Source organism: Etheostoma cragini, chromosome 18, assembly GCF_013103735.1.
Source record: "Etheostoma cragini isolate CJK2018 chromosome 18, CSU_Ecrag_1.0, whole genome shotgun sequence".
NCBI classification, from domain to species: domain Eukaryota; kingdom Metazoa; phylum Chordata; class Actinopteri; order Perciformes; family Percidae; genus Etheostoma; species Etheostoma cragini.
This window is the reverse complement of record NC_048424.1, coordinates 20,997,374-21,017,072: the sequence shown is the minus strand read 5'-3', so window position 1 is coordinate 21,017,072 and position 19,699 is coordinate 20,997,374. Positions and strand designations below refer to the sequence as shown.

The following is a 19,699-nucleotide window of genomic DNA, read 5'->3' as shown; positions in this document are numbered from 1 at the left end:
GGGCTGGCCCTTAATTTAGTTAAAAGTAGATTTGGTCTCTCTACCATGCAATTAGGACTTTGACAGGGAGCGTGGCTTTGCAGCTTCATGATGTTAACAACACTACACAGGCAAACAGTATTACCATTTCTCTATTTGACTGACTGGGTACATATATTTAGAAAATTGTAGTTACAAAAGTCATTACTGGTTTCAAAGATGAAGATTAAAAGACTGGTGCAGGCCAAGACCAGCATTGTAGACAGCCACATCTCCACAAACAGTTTGCTTGTATTGCCTTGTTGACAGAAGTGATTCATCTCCTGTTTACGCATTCAGCGCTGTGCATTTCCACAATCTGTCAAGCTGATGGTGAAAGCTGTTGACATTCACAAACTTATTCAGGACTTAGGAAATGTACTAAAAAACGTCTCCCACTCTGGTTGTGTTTGAGCAAACTAATTGATGTGTTTGTGTGTGTGTGCAGCTTATTGTAGCACCAGGACAGTTTGGCCTTTCATTGTGTTTATCTAATGTCCTCAGCTCTCTGTCAAAAAGACAAAGCAACATTCATTCAGGGAGTGCTCCATTAACACTAAATGGAACATTAACTCCAGGGACAAACATCATTTTTGCCTTACTTTAAAATCCAAATAAGTCATGGTGGCGCTGCTGGTTCAGAAATATATGCAGTGACCTGCTGCCATGTAAATCCTGCTCTCGGAGTAATCTTCTTTTGCAATCCAATCTCTATGGAGATTAATGTGTATGAGATAACAGATTTAGGGAGGAAGTACCGTGGGCTATTTCCTCTGATGAATGGGAGATAATAACACTATCTCCCTACTGTGGGGGATAGATAGACTGAACAGGCTTAAAGCTGACAAATGGAAATGAAAGCAAACATGTTAGATATTCCCTGTTAGTATATTTTCCTGACATTTGAGGACCCAGTATGTGTTGAATATATCTTTATACAGTTAAATAAAACTCCAATGTTAGCTTTTTAAGATCAATCTGGACATGTGTGCTGTCCATGATGTTTAATATCTATTAAGATGTTAATTCAGCCTTGAGGCTAAATTAGCATCTTAAAGGGAGGAATGCACTCATGAATTCCCTTATGTGAGTGTTCCTGGGCTACAACCAATCACTGTTATATGGGAATTGATTCAGTAGTGTCATTATGTTTACCCACAAACAGGGGGAGTAGGAATAGCCCTCAGATGTCATGTGTCTGGGATTATAAGATGGCCTTTGTGTTCTGTCAAAGATCTAGATCTAGATCTGTACTCCTCAGTTCCTCAGCAGGAATGTAGGCTAAGTAAGAAAGCAAGTAAGTAGTATTCTGCAATTTAATTAACTCAGCCTGAGATCAGTTTTCGATTTTTTGTAACCCAAGGGAACAACATTGCTGTCTCAAAGTTTTTCTGTGTTCCACCAAGCTGCTCCAATTAAGGTTAATGGCATGATCGTTTAACGATCCTGCAACAACAAGGCCCTTTTCAAACACCGCTGCCATTGTGTGTTGGGTGCGATAGAGTCAGCAGACTATAAAAGGTGCTGCAGTGTCCCATTCCCCAGGTGGAGCGTCAGCGCACACGGGCACCCTCGGGTGTTCTGGCAGCAGAGCTTTGTGGCAGGGCACCAAAGACAACACACAGGCGACAGATGGCCTTTGCTGTCTTTCACCCAGCCATGATGCTTCTGCTGGCTCTGGGTTATAAAACCCACTGAGCAACATGGATGTCACGTGGATATGTATGTAATATGTATGAAGTAGCCTTGTTGGCTGCAAATGAGCAACAAGCAACACATTTTATTTCTACATGGAAATTATATGCAAATTTATTTGAGTCTGTGAGTCTGTCTTCTCGTCAACAATAACTTATTGGGGCTGCTGTCACAATTTATTCAATGTGGATGTCTCATTTGTATAATTGAATTAGAAACATCTTCCAAATACACTACACATCCCATTTACATCTCATCTCATTAAAATATACCAAACAGCTGTTGTTAGTTCACATACAGTCAAAGCAAGTTATGTTCTTTTCAAATCTTTGGAAAAAGACATTAAATATAAACGCTTTTAACACTAGGTGGTGCTCGACAACAGAGTTTTTGAGTAGAAGCTGTTAACGGATGTGGACAATTATCATGACAGATTCACTGAATGGCAATATTCACTTTCTGGGGAAAGAGGGGGCATTTTCATAAGGCACACACAGAAAAACATGCATGCAAGAGGTAATCCTTATGATCCCAGGGCCCTCGATGCAACAGATTGGTCTTTTTGGAGCCTGTGAAGGGAAACTACCGGGTAGCTGTGTGTGTGTGTGTGTGTGTGTGTGTGGGGGGGGGGGGGGGGGGGGGGGGGGGGGGGGTTGATTTCACCATAACTGACCCAGGGAGACATACATACTGTAGAGCATTTGAACTAGGTGAAAAAAAGCATTGCTGAGAACATGAAACCTTTTTAAAGGTCTCCTTAATATTTTACACTAAAAGGACATTGAGCTGGGGAACATGGGACCCAGAGATACGCTCCTGTACTTTACATGGTACATGTCTTTTTATATCATCAGCTTGGGATTCAAAGGTATATTTCGATCATTATTTTAGGCAAGATCACGTGCATGCTGACTGCTCAAGGGTTAAATTCCAGCTAGAATTGTACTGTTATGTAATCGGTTGCTTTTAAAGTCTCTGAAAACGTGATTTAAAATCTTACATTTCTCTTGATAATGTTGAATTTTAAGGACTAAACATGCACTAATCACACTTAAAGTTATTACTATATACTTAAAGCATATTTGTGTTAAACATTTAATAGTCAAAACCTGTTTGGGATGTGGTTTGATGAGATATGACCGACGTTTGGTTGGCAAAATAAACGAACCAAAGAAGTCATCACGTTGCTAAATCTTTATTGTTGCACCGAAGTCTCAAATAATAACCCAAATACAAACATTTCTAATGTTATTTTGTCTTTATGTCGGACGCCATCACTCATAGTAAGAAGTTGATTGAGAATTGAGGTTTTCCAGGCCTTTAACCGCCTTGGCAAAACAGATTCAACAGTAAAACATGGACTGATGATCACTGTCATTGCAATGCCTGTGTAGCACAGCCCATGATGATGTTAATTTGGTCATTAGCACTTACAAAAAAGCTGTTTAGTATCAGTTTACACCCAAGGAAGCATGAAAACCCTTTTTAAAAATTGCACAGCCCAGTGAATAACATTACATTAAACTCCAGGGAGCCAGGAAGTCACGGGTGTGTCAGGCCTCACAAGCAGTTGCAGAAAATAAGCGAGCCTCTTCCCAATTAAGTGTTCGGAATCATTTTGTGCAAGTTTGTAGTTGACGCTTCACTCAAAAATGTTTGTTTTTATCAAGCGTTGTCCCAATTATCTGGTCAGTAAACAGCATAATCAGAGGCTCAAGATGACAGAGTAAATTGGAGAGTGGTCGTGCATGCTGTCTTTGCTTTTCACACTCTTTTTGTCAATAGCCAATTATCCTCTCTGTTGCTTCTCCCACTGCTAGCACATGGCTTAAAATAGCTTTCTGTGGCATTGTTTTGGAAATGCAACAATCCAGATTGGCTTGACATATTGATCAACCATCATGGCTTTAAACAGTGAGGAGGCCAGGTTAGATTGCTGATGAGCAATCACAGACTATCTTCTTGCAGGGTCAATGCAAAAGATGTTTCTTTGGCTCGTTTGTCATTCCCCCCCCGCACGTATTGCCTAACGTGGCAATAAAGCTACAGTGAACTGTTTCTGTGGTCCTGACATCTGTGGCTGCTAGGAGCCTATTACACCGACAGCTACATTGACTGCAGGCATCATTGGCTGTTGTATGTGCCTGAGCACAAAACCTCATCCAGTAATTATTGGACATGCTGTCCTCTGGGTCTCCAGGTGAGGACATTGTGTTTGTCTCACTGCTGATCGTCCTTGTTAGTTACTAATGCCTCCTTTTAACTGCATGGTTTGGCTTGACTCGAATCGACTCACTTTTGGTACCAGGTCCCTATCTCTATTTTGCCTCCCAGTGTAGGCGGTATGGTTGCCATAGCAACGCTGCGTGACAGTTCCGTGACATCATTGTCAGCGCGTCACTCGCTGAATCCTCTCATCGCTAACCAAACAGATGAGTTTTTTTCGTCAAGTGTATGGCGTAGTGTATGCAGTTCACGGCAGTGGTTCCCAAAGTGAGGTTCAGGGACCCCAAGGGGTCACCAGCAATTTGTATTTCATTCACAATTCCATCCATAAGTAAATCAATGACAGACTGTAAGACTGTTTTGGTAATGGGCTTCATACACTTCCTGTAATGAAACATCTAAAAGCAAAAGTCCCATTAGATGGAGGAGCCCTGCATAAAATCCAATCAAATGGGGGTCCTTGGTTTAATTTGCGTCAGTTTAGGTGTCCTTGGCGTGAAAAAGTTTGGGAACCACCGATGCACGATGTAATTGTGCGGGCTTTTTAAAATCTGGGTCGAGTGAATAAAAGCAAGTCCTGTGTTGTGCTAGTCACGGTTCTCTCTGACCAATCAGTGATCAGCAGTGTTTTAACTCCACCTTCCAGTACCTGCTGAGCTCGCTTGGAACCTCGACTGAGCTGGCACCAAAGAAGTACCAGGTACCATGTGCTAAACACAACTTTTGCAAATGTACTATGCTGTACCATGCAGTGGGAATGCGACATTAGGAATTGGAATTTCCTATTTTTCTTGGGATCAATAAACATCTATCTATCTATCTATCTATCTATCTATCTATCTATCCATTAGACGTATGTAACCTTAATCTACTGGCTTTTGTGGGCACATGCATTCATTTTACATATGATATAAAATATTAGAAATGTTAGTTTTTCACAAAGTGGTTTTCACAGATGAAATGAGGAAGACTAGAAATAACATGCTGTTTTTGTCATTGAAACTCGCGCTGCTAACTATCAACTGAGAATCACGGAGCAGTTTCAGTCCTAGTGGGCAAACTCGTGGCCCCCAAAAGCTTTGAATCATCTGGCCCAATGAATCAGAGTCTTGACTGAGCCAAATTGCCTGACTGTGCCCTGTGGGAGAGATAATTGGGTGAAACAGGTTGTTTTTGTGCCTTACAGATGTACAAGAGAAGCGGGAGAAAGGAGAAAACAACATGGACTTCTCATTGTAGATACAACTGTAGATAAAACCTCTGAAGTGTGCAGTGTCTAGTTTTTGTTCAGGCTGAGTTTAGCTTTTTCAATAAGGCAGTCAGGAGACTGGTACACCCTGCATGCTGTAAATGGCTAAGGGCTATTTTTGCACATGAGCATAATTTGGTGTACACATTAAAAATACAAGCTTTGATCAGTCTACACATATGTTAAGTTAAATGGCCAAATTTGTGATAAAATATGCATGGCATTGGCCTCAGAACATGGTTGATAAAATCTGAGGAATCAATTTCATCGACTGAAACATGCTTCCATTAAACTCATCAAACATGTCCTTGAGCTTGCATGAACTGATTGATGGAGATTGTTTAGCCACTAGGGGGCAGCAGGGGTTAACTGGGAACGCCACACTGACATCACATTTAACCCTGGTTGGTCAGTTTTTTCAACATTATTGTCGCTTTTTTCCAACAATTTTGCCACTTTTTCAATGTTGTGGGTGCTTTTTTAATGTTGTTTCCAAAGTTTTTGGAAATTTTTAATTTTGACATTTTCATTGCTTATGTCCATTTTATGTGAGAAAAAATAAATAATTGAAAATGGGTCAGTTTGACCCAAGGACCATGCTAGCAGCCTTTTTACTCATCCAGCAGATAAAGAGCAGCATTTGCATTGTTTTGAGGTTGTGTTTCGGTCCACCTGACAAACAAATTTAAGCTCAACGCACTCCTTTTAGCTTTGTTCTCGGCCTATTGAGGGCTGTAAAACCAAAGTAATAAGCTAAAATATGCCATAAGGCTTTCCAGGTAAGGGGAGAAATGGAGTTGGTTAATAATTCTCAGTGGGTTCATGACTACGAGTGTCCCTTTTACCCATAATACTTAGTTGCATGATCCATTAATTGATCCATAATCCACTAATTACAGCAGCTTTAAACTGAAATGTTTATGTCATCTTGTTTTTCCCATTTCAGGTCAGTTCATTGCACCATTTGTTTATGTTACTGTCATTTGGAAAAACTTTTAAAAAAAGAAAATTATAATTATAACAAGTTAATTGTGTCTGGTTTTAATGGTCCACTGGATAAATCTGCCTTGCTCTGTGAGTACCAAGCTTCCCACACTACAGCTGCTGTTGCCTTTTAAATACCAAATGCAAAATGAAGCCTGTTAAGTGTTCATTTTCAGTATTTAAAAAAACTCTTCTAGCCAATTAACAAGCCAAGTAAGAAATTGAGCTTTCTCCCTTGACCCTACTGATCATTCCGCTGTGTTTTCTATTCACACTCTGCAATGAACATTTGTGCCCCCCCCCCCCCACACACACACACACACACAAGCATACACAAGACACACTGAATGCCAGACAACTCTGCAGAGCTGTGATGTAATTAGACTTGTTAATTGGAAGAAAGCCTTCCGCCACCTGCGGCAGTAAGAGTGTGAGTTTGTGGTCATCGCTAACAGAAATAGGCTTGTTAATTGTTTTGGTTTCCAGGCATCCATGGCGGAGGAGGAATGGGACAATAGAATTTCTAGTCGCTCTCAAGTTGCAACTCAAACTGCTAAAACCTGTAGGCATTCAGGGACATTGTGATCAATTTGCAGGGTTTATTGTCATAGAACTGGCAATTTCATTTAACATTCCATCCATATAAAAACCCACTTGAACAAGGACGGCAGCCATTCAACCACGTACTGACAAGATAAGGACCATCCTGTTGTAAATAAAAAAATCGGTCTCAAAAAAAGACAAGGCAAAAAATACTTTGAGACTTATGAGACTTATGAGAAAAATACTTTGAGACACAGAGAATTATACCAGCTAATTAATTTGAAAAAGAAGCAAATCCTTTGGTGGTCAGACCAGGATTTGCAACGCAGAAGTGATTGGAGACTGAACGCATGCCGCTTCATTTCCAGACATATATGGATTTTATAATGGATAAACATAGACTTACTGTCTGCTTCTTTTCCTTCTACAGTAATAAGAAAGAGATGTAGGCTCTCCACTTTTCTGCAATTCTACTCAAAACAACACGCTAGGGTGTGGTCAATTTTGTGGTCAAAGCTGCTTGAGACAAGTGGAAACTACACTGTATCTGCAACAACTTAAATAATGTTAGAGATGTGTATTATATAAGATATATATTGTTTTGTGTTAAAACAAGATAAATCTGCTTTTTATCCTCCAAAATAAAAGTCACCATAAACTAAATATGGGTGCTGCGATTAGCACAGGCACACAAGACATCCACCATCACTGTCGTAATACATTTAAAACCTAATTGAAAAATAATAAGCCATATTTTCCAAATCTCACAATCCAGGGCCGTTGATATTGCTGCTCCAAAATGTAAACCCAAGTCTGGCAGAATTGGGTCACCCAATGGATTGGTTGTTTAATAAAACAGAACGTAAATTATGGATTTGATTTCTAGTCCCATTCGATTGAATTTCATTACATATTGAAATGCATTCATAGGAAAAGCATCAAGGCAAGGCATTCATTCAGAATCCCACGAAAACTTTAACTTACTTTGTCGGGGCACACATGGAAAGACAGCTACACAATGTGGAACTGACACATTTGGCGCAGTACAGACTACTAAGATCATAGAAATTGCAAAGAAGACACACTCATTGACAATGACATACACTAACCAGAAATGAACAGCACTGAAGCTGCAGCCCTGGCAATGCTGGTAAGAAGTCGCATGGACGTCAAAGTGCAGAGTATAACTAGGCTGATATAGAGCCCAAAGTAAATAATAGATAGAAGTGGATTGATAGTCTGTGGAAGAGAATAAATACATCAGCTAAGAACAGAAGAGGTCTCCAGGTTTCCCAGTTTTTCCCAGCCCACAGCAGTTGTTTAACCCCCATGCAACTTAGACTAGAGATGTTCTTATTTTTCTTTCCATTCCTCTGCATTATACAGAAAATAAATCCACAAACACCAAAATGAAATGATGCAGTTTGTTTTTGCCCACAGCCCCCTGAGCCCAATTACTGTTGTTTACACCAGATTTTGTCACACATAGGGTACAGTAGTAAAAGGGCATGAGTAACACACTGCTCCGCAGAGTCACTGGCGCTCTAGGTGAGTAATTACAAAATAACCTGTGAAAGATGACAAAACAAGTTTTAGCACACCCAAACAAACAGAGGATTTTATGAAGATATGCCTTCAGCATTTATATTCTAAAGATGAAAAAAACGGAAGACGAATATCACAATTACTGGCAACCTTTTCACAAGTGCTTGTAAATGTATTTATTCCAACACATCCTCATACCTAAACAACATATTAAAACGAGCCTACCTAAACGACACATTCAACCATTCTACTTACTGCCACGCACTGGCGGATTAATCATGTGACCAGTTTACTTAACATAGGGCCAATTTTTAACAGGTAGGCCTAGTAGACGTTGTGAAATGGAACTAGGTTAGTATAGGAAACACAAATACTTAGTTAATCCGCACATACGACAGGAGGTCAAATAGGGTGCAGGGGCATTATGTCATCATTGTTCCTGGATTTGGGTGCTCCTTGAAAGGTTCACGGCAACGTGGTCAAATAATTTGAACTTCTGCGGCGATTCAATTTCTGCGAGCTCTCCCCATGGGAAAACAATGGCTCAGTCAGCGCAGAGAGGTTTTACAGCGGATCATGCGTTGGCAGCTTTAGGGTTAATAAAACTTTAAAGGCTTAAGGTCACGTAAAACTGACAAAATGGGGACAGATCGTCATTGCATTACCAAAACTCGGTTCATCTCAAAACGACAGTTGTTACACATGGGACCTTTTAAAGGGGCAGCAGGTAAGACTCCACAGCTCCCTGCTCAGATGCACCAATCAGAGCTGGGGGGGACACGCATTAATTCTCCTTTGTGGGTTGAGGGGCCTGGGAGACCGTTTTTGGGCTTTAGCGGAAAGGTGAGGAGGGACTGAGATGTTATTGATGTTCAATTTTTATGGCTAAGTCCTGGATCCTTGCAATCCTGCAGCACTTTTAATTTTTACATCAATGCACCGAACACAGACCCCAGTCTCCTGACCAGGCCCTCGGTTTGTTATTATCAATTACTACAGCCACAGCCGCAAAAGTTCCCTGCCTAAAGAAACATAATTGTGGGTCGTTATCATGTACTGTACAGTCTATGCTCATTATACCCACACGGTCGTTTCCTGCTGATTTATTCCTTGTTTCTTCTTCTTAAATTCAACACACTTGCTAAACATGTTCAACATGCAATTTCATTTGCTTTTTCAAGCCTTGCATCACATCAATAACTGTTGAGTTGCAATGCGCGCCCTCCTCATCTCTTAGTCTTTCCCTCGTTTTGATTTCTTGGTGATGCTGCATTAGCGTAGAATAAAACTGTCCCACAGAGCCTGCTCTATCATTAAACGTATTACTCATTCTCCTTTGATGGTAGTTATTCCATAAACATGGATCTCAGATAGGAATCTGTATTTGTAAAAATATATCATTCAAACTATTTAATGCCGGCTCAGATTAGGCTCACTGGGCTCTACGACACACCAGTGCACACCATCTCACATGCTGTCATGGCTGAAAGGCACAGAGTGAAGAATGCTGAAATTACTGCAAAATAGAATTTGACCCTTGATAAGGCCCACTATCTATTCTGCCAAGTGTGACATTTTGATGAAACGCTGGATGTCTCGGGAGTGGAGAGCACTCAAGTATTTCACCCAAGCATTCTGGAGTGCATATACATAACTTGTATGTTGGCGAATGTGGTCGGCTATGTATACTGTCACATGAACAATTTCCTATTTTAAAGTGCTTTTTTCTAATATGGCCCGCTGTTTTAACATTTAATCAAACCATGCTCCAATATGTAATTACATTTTAGAAATCCCTAGCCTAATAGCATTTCTCCTAGTCAAAATGATATTCTCACTACAACTTCAATTTCCCCATCTCCGTAACCTGGGCGTTACCCTGGACTCCACTCCCTCCTTCCGGTCCCACATCAACAACATCACCAAGTCCGCTTTGTCCCACCTCACAAACATCTCACACATTCAGTAACTGAGACACTCATCCGTGCCTTCATTACGTCCCATCTGGATTACTGCAGTGGTGTCCGGTCCGGGCAGCCCACCAAGGCCCTTAGAGGACCAGTATGTCCAGAACTTTGCTACCAGGGTTCTAACCCACACAAAGCCCTGGCAGCATATCGCTCCCATCCTCCAACAGGACCTTAAGCGACCTTGGGTACCTTGAAAGGCGCTAAATACACCACCCGTCAAGAGTTTGGGGTCACTTACAAATTTCCATTGCGCTCCATTAAAGACAGAACAGCAGCTGAGATCACATTGTTGTTGTATTTTTAACCAGGGCAGCAGTTTACAGATTACATTATGTGCTTACATGATTGCAAAAGGCTTCTCCAATGTTTTTCTAGTTAGTTTTTTAAAATAATACCAGATTAGTAAACAGAGTGAGCCTTTGGAACATTGGAGGAATAGTTGCTGATAATGGGCAATGTAGATATTGCATTAAAGATCAGCCCCCCTTCCCCCCCTACGCACGCACACACACACACACACACACACACACACACACACACATATACACTCAGATCAGCTGGGATTCTGTCTATAATGGAGAAATTTGTAATTGACCACAAACTTTTGACCAGTAGTGTAAGTCCAAGTTATTATTACTTAATATTGTTTATTTTCAGATATCCACAATGCCATTCTTCCTTTCCTATACTTCTTACTAAATGAACTTCAATTTCAGATATCTACAATCCAACTAGTCATCATTTTAGTTTTAGATATCCAAAATGAAAAACAGATCTGCAATTGCATCGCTTCTAGTCCTAATTGTAATTGTAGATATTTGGCGATGCATTGCTTACATGTCATCATACGAATTATGCATATCTGTAATTATATTTTTACTAGTCAGAATGTATTTGGAATAGTCCAAATTACATTATGGATAACTGGAATGGTTTTTCATTTTGCATATCTGAAATTAAATTTGTGACTTTTTGCAATTGGATTATAGATATTTAAAATGGTATGATGCATGCTAAAATATATATTTATTTGGATTACTTTGGAGTGCATTGATTAAAAGTTTGGTCTTCCTGAAAGAATTTACGCTGTGTGTGGGGACCAATAGGTGTGCAGGGACTTCAAGAGTATAACATGCATAATAATGATAACATTATAACAAGTAGTTAGAATTTGCTCAACCTTGAATAAGTCATATTTTAATGTATTAGTTGAATCAATCACTTGGTATTCCTGCCCATGGACACATGTTTACCTTAGCAGAACTTGATTATGGATGACAACAATTAGTGTTGCTAAAAAGTGTCAATGCAATTACAAAGCCAAATTTCTTGCTTAACTTCTTATGTCACGTCCTGCAAAGGGGAAGCCATGACAGTGAGCCAGCATGCACAATATCAGGACCCTAAAAGTGAAGCAGCTAAACTATTATGATTTACACCTGTGTTAGTTATGTGTATTCTAATTCTAATGTATCAGTATGCTCAGTAAGTTTAAGCACAGGTGTTTTCACTTGAGGCTGATTAGACCCCTGCCCAGATAAAAGATGGGTGGCGCCAGCCCAACAGGTGCTTGATAGAGATGTCAATCAAACAATACAGTCCCACACACTCCCTATAGGAGGACTAATCAAGCTAAACAAGTGAAAACACCTGTGTGCGTGTTCCATCTGTGTATGCAGTAGGGTCAGTGAAAGAGCACTAAAACAGTAGAACAACTGACTCTGATGGATTCCTGTTTTGTGGGGCCAATCCATCAGGTAAGCACAAATAGCTCTGTTAAGCAACAACTGGGAAGCTTTAGAAGGGGTTGTGGAGATACGGACAGTGTTTAAAGGTCGTTTGTGGTGGAAGACTGTGGATTAGACGGTTGCTTTGTTAATTCCTGAGTCAATTGCACAGCAAGTGGCCTATCTAAGAGGCAGCCAAGATAAGCGCTATGGACAAATTCTCTAAAAGTTAAAAAAGGGGCTGAAACCAAATCTACTAAATGGAATCCAACCACCATTGATATCAATGTCACAGCTATCCCAATAATCAAAACTGGCCAGTGCAACTCCCCCTTCCCCCAAACTCTAATAACAATTTCCTCAACATAAATAAAGCCATTTGCACCGTAACTTGATGCAGAGACGAAACACATTGTTGCAGAAAAAGTCACCAGAATGCATGAAATGAACAGTTTGATATGCTCAAAATTGCAATTTTGCTCAAAAGTGGAGTTCTCACAACCCCCCCAATGTTGAACTCAAAGTTATGCTCTTGGACACTACATTCTCTTATTATGCATCTAGACTCTAGAGCAGCGGTCCTCAACGTTTTTTCCACAAAGGACCGCTTAACTGAAAGAGAGACAGAGCAGAGACCCCCTACTACATTTATTGTATAAATCAAATTGCATATTAAACTGGGCCTACAATAACTTGTGGGCGGCCTTAAGACTTTATACAATAGATTGAGATTACTGTATCCTTTATTAGTCCCACAAGGGGAAATTACAATTCACACTCGGTTATTACACACACATGCACTAAGTGGAGAGATGTCAGAGTGGGGGGGGCTGCCCATGGCAAGGCACCCCGAGCAGTTGGGGGTTTGGTGCCTTGCTCAAGAGCACCTTGGTAGTGCCCAGGAGGTGAACTGGCACCTCTCCAGCTACCAGTCCACCACCATACTTTGGTCCATATAGGGACTCAAATGGTTCCCAACCCAACTCCCTACAGACTGAGCTACTGCCCCCCCCCCAATAATACTGTGTTGCACAGAACACTGAGCTATAAAATAATTATTGGCATTTTATAAATCATGTTTTAATGTTAAACATACATGTGGCACAGTGACTCATTGATTAACTGGATCTGGGGTGGGCTCCCTTAGTGACTGTCATCAATGGGGATTTATATTTGCTAATATGTTGGATTCATGGTCAGACATTTTAATGTTGGGTCTCTATGGGTCTCGGACCCCCAACCCCCTCGTTGAAGATCTTTGCTCTAGAGTAGACCTGCATGAGCAGGTGGCCCCTGGTGATCCTAGGACCCTCTTTTACAGTGTGAAGACGACTTTATTCGTACTGATGCTGTTGTGGGTACGCAGCTTTGCAGTTGCAAGCAATTGCGCATAATGGCGGGTGGGGGGCGCTGTAGGGCTTTTGAGAACAAACCAGAGTGAAAGGGGAGGAGCAGCATTGGGAGAAAAGTGGCCACACGGTATGCCAGCCCCGTCCAAGCAGTCGCTTACATCTCAGATCCGCCGCCGCGCAGGGAGCACAGAGAGACGCGTGTGCCAAGTCCTGTCCGCCGCACTTGGTGACGCGCAGAGCGGCCAGACAGGCTACATACCGACAAGCACACAGCCGCGACCGGCGCACAGTGTGGTTCCCTTTGCTGTTAAAAGCAACAGCAGTCTTTGCGGGATAAAGACAGCATTCATACATAAGCGGCGTCGTAGCGGAACAAGGACAAACGCCGGGGGACAGGAGCAGCGAGCGACCGGGGAGGTAAGCGCTCAGTCCGGGGAGGTGGAAGCACTCCCCACGCTGACTTCATGTACGCTACATTTAGACATGCTTTGTGCCAGGCAGGAGTTTAGACGGCACCAGGGCACTTGTCCTATCATGAATGAATGAGAGGAGGACCATCAGTTTCTCTGCCACCCCTCAGCTGGGGACCAGAGCCTACCAAATGGTGTGCGGCGCTCGTGTTGTGCGCAAGCGCTCCTGCAACAAATAAAAAAACTTCACGTCTCAGAGCGTGTGACAAAAACTAGTAGTAGTGGTCAGGTAGTAAAAACAGATACATTTTCTAAAAAGCATAATAAACACCTTAACTTGACTTCTGTCCTTATTATAGTTTGAATATATAGGCTACTCTGCATGAATGTCGAATCATTTAATAATGAGTAAACCATGTGCAAAATGAAGCAACTAATTAAATGTCAGTGGCTTTACTTGCACATTTATCATGAATTTATGCTTGCATGCTTTCCAAAATGAAACCATTCCATTAATATCACAAGTGCATACACGCATCTTATTGGATCCTAGGTGTGTTGCACTCTGCAGTGTGTCCAAGTGTAGTTTAAAGTTCTTATATTCTACAGATTTTAATAACTTGTAGCTTGTAGCACTTGCAAGACTCATCCTCCAGACAACAAAAGCGTTACTCATCATCACAAGTCCCATGTGTTGTTACAGTGAAAGGCGGTACCCTTGGCTTTACCCTTGGCTGTGAAGTGGAGCACTAGTTGTAAGAGCCACTGTGCATTTTTCATGCACATAGTTACTTATGAATCCAACCATTTAGAAATGCTGCCACTTTTCCATGACAAGCAAGCGGTTCATTTATTCTCTGGCAAATGAGAAGGCATTGATGATTTAATGAGGTTGGTACTTATATAACATTATCACATTTTTATCTGTGTTCCATATTTAGCATGATTCATTATCAGCTCTCATACCCAACAGCACACTTGTCAGTCCTCCTGGCTCTGATGCCTGTTTTTACGAGCCCCGGTATGAGCGTGTTGCTAAATATAAATAGATGTACAGCCACCCAGCTTGACAGTATGTGTTCCTATTCCTTATTGATGTACAGTGTGGTCGTTTCATTAATGGGCTGAACATGTGGGGGCTGGAGCAGCACACACTTTCCCACTGATGACATTTGAAAACCTAGCAGGCAATCGTGAATCAAGGCGGGTATTAAGAGCTTTAGTCCCAGTCCTCTCTGAACAGCCAGGGAGCTGTGCACTCGATGAGGTAAGACAATGCATTCGCCTCCGAGCCGGGGCCATTTAGCAGGGGTCTTCTCGCCTCATCGGTTGGGTATGACCACTCACTGTAGGTGGAGGATTACAGCAGCAATATGCAGTGGTGTGTGTGTGTGTGTGTTATGTGTCAGGCACACAACACGCACACCACACTGCCTGCCTGACACTTTAATGTCAGGCAGGCCTCACCTCTGTGGAAGCAGTGTGGGTTTCTCCAGTTATTTTTTTCTTTTATTAGGAGAATGCATGTTAACATATCTTTAAATGCGCCAGTCGGCTAATTTTCAACTGCAGTCCTACTTACAAAACATGCATGTCTTTATGGTGGGAGGGAATCGGAGCAAATTCCAAACACAGGCCCGGCCCGACTTCGACCGGGGATTGGAACTCTGCAGTGCCGACTTGCTGTGAGGCAGAAGTGCTAACCACTGAGCCACCGTGCCGCCTGTCACAAGCTTCCTTTGCAATAAACTCAATCAGGGAATACCCTTCAATATCAAATGTGATTTTCGGTTGGCATGGGGAATTGTCCGGCCTGAGGAATTCATTTATAATTACCCCGAGGCCTTTAGCCCATTAGTAAAGGCCAAGTGAAAAACGACTTCTGTAGTTCTGGTCAGCAAATTACAAATACTGTAGCTCAAGGCAGTTTAGTTAGTAGTTATTTTATATTCACGTGATTTCTTTTTTTCAAGGAGAGCTCTTTTGCAGGTAAAGGAGTTAATCATTTGGTGTGTAGTACTGCTGGGCTGTGAAATACAAGCAGATTAGGTAGGACTGGAGAACTGCTGGACGGTGTGTTCTTGTAGTTGCTTGAAGTGGAGATCTGCTGCTTCTGCCTCTGGTGATGGACTGTAATTTAAAGGAGTGCGGAGAACAGAAGCGATGCCAAGCTCCCCAACAAAGATGACTGCAGAAAGCCAGGTTCTCCTCTCTGTGTTTTCCATGTAACAGTCAGATAAACATAATGATGCCTTGGCTGGTGCAAGGCAGCGGCTTGGATGAGATGGAGCCATTTTCCCTGTTTCCTTCTTTTTTTTTTTGTTAAAGAATGCACATACAATGCTTCTGTTTATCTGCACCCGCTCTCCAAAGGGAAATATTAACCTATGCAATTACGCTGATTCTGGTGGAGCAGTAGGGATTCGAAGCCAGTCTGGACCGACCCGCCCCCATCAAAGGGAAAAGGATGAGCAATTGTGCGGTGTATTTACACCTTTTGTTAGACCATGAACTCCATTCTCAAGGTCTAAAAAATGGTTTTGATAACCGCATTTTTAACACATGCTCTAGATTTAACATTTTCAGTAATTCAATTTCATCCATAGGCTACCTTGTGCACATTTACTCTGCATGTAGTGTACTTTTTTAATTAAACGGCAGAGGTCGACGTCCAGTCCAAGACTCGACGTTGAGAAAAAGCAGAGAAGTCCGAGGTCTTTCGGTCATCAGTCCGCCTTACATCTGTGTTTGGAGCAGGAGAGATAATGATCATACATACATGGTTACAAAGAACAGCTTCCAAAGGCTAGGATCCCACTCTCAGTTCCTAATTGAGTGTGAGTGTGTGTGCCGCTGTTCTTTGTATTTTTGGTTAGAACATTTTCAATGGATTAAGAAAAAAAGACTCTGTAGTCATTTGCAGCACTTTAGTATGTGTGCAGTTGAAAATCTGTAGTGCTGTGAGCAGGTTTGGCATTTGACATTGGGGAAATATTTGTAGTATTATTTCACGCAGGTTACCCACACAGCCCGGCTGCATCTTTTACTTAATTGGGGAAGCTTGTTTTGTTGCTTTTTGGAAGTTTCTACATTTTCTCCGACATCGGAAGAAGAAAATTCTTTTGTGTGTGTGATTTTCAGACGGCAGTTAATCCATTAATGCCTCGAAGAGCCTCGAACCTGGAGTGCATGATGGTGTTGCACTGAACCTAGCACGTTGCTATGGAGCTAATTATAACCACTGCTAACACTAAATGCAAAGCAGGGTTGGAGTAGAGCCGGGTGATGTGATGAATTTCATCAAACCAATTTAAAAATGTCTACGGTATATCGTTTCTGTTGCGATGTCGAATAACAAGCAGCAAACTGCAATATTTACGTCATTTGGACCACACTTTATGTTCTGATCCTTGCATGTTCTGTTTATTTTGCAGCAAAATGAACAGAAATTTATGAAATGTGAAAATACTTATTAAATTTCATTTGCCAATGATTTAACTCTAACAAGACAGGGGTGTACAAAACAGGCTTTACTATTTGGTTATTTCCTTTTTTTTATTTTATTTAATGTTTTTATTGAATTATATATATTTCATTATCGAGCTATGAACTCATGTATGTAAGGATAGAAGATTTTGGCCACATTGCCCAGGCCTAAAGCACCAGCAGCATAGTTCATACTTATTGGTCAAATAAAAAATAATAATTAACCTAATACTAGCAAGAACAGCCACATTGTTTTATACTACATGTGTGCTTTTGACCAGACAATAAAAACGACGTAATGGTTGCATTCAGTAAGAAAACTGATCCTTTTCTTTTAGGCAAACCTAAAGCTACTGCCAGCACGCGCTTACCTTAGCTTATTCCGACACAACTAACCACACACTCATTATTACACACTGTGTATTACACTCTCGGCTTTGCACAGCTTAATCAACTTAGATATAATGTGTTAATTAGTAAGCTTTAGAGGCACTTGTAGGTGGATTTTTGTTACATTTTTGGATGGCTGGCATATGTTGTGCCATATGTTATACACGTCATGTACATAAGTGCATGTATATGTTGTGCTGGCATCAGTGCTGTTATGGCATGCTAAGTGGCTGCTGGCAGTAGTTTAATATTTACCCCACAGACTTGAGTGTTATCAGTCTTATCTAACAGGCAAGAAAGTCAAATCTCAAGCTATTTGGTTCAATGCTAAAGATAGTTTGAAATGTTGTGATGCTATATAGTTGTTACCACGGAGCCCAAATTATGTTTTTTTTCTCCAGTTTAAGTCAGTTCTTAGACACGGTGTAAACAACAGGGGTCTTGGTTGAGTCTCTGTCTGCACCCCCTTAATGTCTCTTTATCTTATTCTCTACATATACTTCTGTACTCGTGCTTGTTTTGTCACTTGAAACTGTCGTCTGAATTCCCCCAGTAGGCATTGCGTTAGGAAACGGAGCCTGTCAAAGCTGAATTGCTACATAAGTGGTGCACGCAGGTATCTTGATGCACCATGTTTATCAAGGCCTTAGCATCTTTTTAATTTTCATTCCTTTTCAAGTAGTCACGCTGAAGTGGCAAAAGCGGCAGTGCAGTGACGGCAGGGTCAAACTTAGATTATCTCTTACCTGTTGGAGACAACAGCCCCTCCAAGCTTTACCTGCGGCCTGCAGCCAGGTAATTCACTGAAGTGGCACCAGAGCAAGCTCAGTTCAACTCTAAAGATCCAGTCTGTCATTGATCATAGTGGGATGTCCTGGCCATGTTTGGATGTGTAAAAGATAACAGGCAGGTTAGCAGAAGAGGTGAGAGAATGCTTCGGTCTTGAGTTGGTTGACTGTGTGCAGCTTTGATATCTTGATGATGAAGGAGCTTTCAGTGAAAGGAGGATAGGATCTTATTTTTGTCTAAGACAAAGAATATTAAAGCCCCCTTTTTCCTTTCAATCAGTTGCTTTGAAAGGAATGTAATTTGTGACTTAAAGGTGTTTAGTTTGTATTAATACTGATTTCTAATTTGATATGTCCAGCCAAGTTATAGTGGGATTTTGCGAAGCATTGCTACTCTGAGGAAAACTTGGACTTTTGCAGTCCACACTGAAAAGTTTTTTTTTTTTTTTTCTAAGAACAATTAAGTTGAGTTTGTCAAATATTTTCGGGTGAGTACCTCTCTCACTAGCCTTCGACTAATCCTCCTGCAGCCTTTATGCTTCCCTTGTTGTGCTTTGGTGGCAGTGGTATCTTTGCTTGAACACTTAATACATAATACTTACATAATATACTTGCTAATGTGCACGGGGCAAAAGGCCACGCGCGATCGCCGTGCTTCCCGAGCTCTTTCGAGATCAGTGAACTATGAAAGGCCGTCTCTTCAGCTGCCCTCATGAACACACTCACTGAAGGGCCAGTGATACTGCGATCCCGTTTCTGAAAAGCATGCACTTTTCCTGAACAGAGACCCAAATGGTCCCAGAATGCACTAAGCTGTAAACCTCCTACACCCAGGGAGAGTCAGTAGCTTCCTCTCAAATGTTAGTTTGTGCCATTTCTTTGAAGGTTTTAATTCTCCAATAATATTTTATTGGAAATGAGGATTAATAGCTTTTAGCTTGTCTTGTGGATGGTTTTTATAAAGTACTATTTAGATTGAATTGTTTGAGCATTTTTTTTTTTTTGAATTTTTTTTTGGGGGGGGGGGGTTCCCTTTTTTATTATAGAGAGACATGAAAGGCGGAGAGAGATGGGGGATGACACGCAGCTAAGATCGCAGGTCGGATTTGAACCCGGATCGCTGCAGGACTCAGCCGACATGGGGGCCAACGCTCCTACTGGGTGAGCTTGAGGCCGCCCCCATTAGAGGCTTGTTTTTAAAATTTCAAGATTATACAATTTACAGCCCATTTAGATGTATATTATTAAGAACAAGTGGAGTTGTAGCTGATTTATTTTTAATTCATCAATTTATTTGCTGAAATATGAAGCCTATT

At 41.3% G+C, this 19,699-nt stretch overlaps 1 protein-coding gene across 4 annotated transcripts in view; it reads left to right on the top strand.

Annotated features, from left to right (window-relative positions):
* The first annotated feature begins 11,885 nt into the window (after positions 1-11,885).
* Positions 11,886-19,699, top strand: part of LOC117961885 (kelch-like protein 29) — a 216,517-nt gene continuing 208,703 nt past the window's right edge. For 3 of the 4 annotated variants that reach the window (XM_034900869.1, XM_034900865.1, XM_034900867.1), the window contains exon 1: positions 13,440-13,726. The gene's annotated coding sequence lies outside the window, so the exon portion shown is untranslated. Of the gene's footprint in view, positions 11,988-13,439; positions 13,727-19,699 lie in introns of those variants that run through there. The other variant, XM_034900866.1, reaches the window with a different exon arrangement.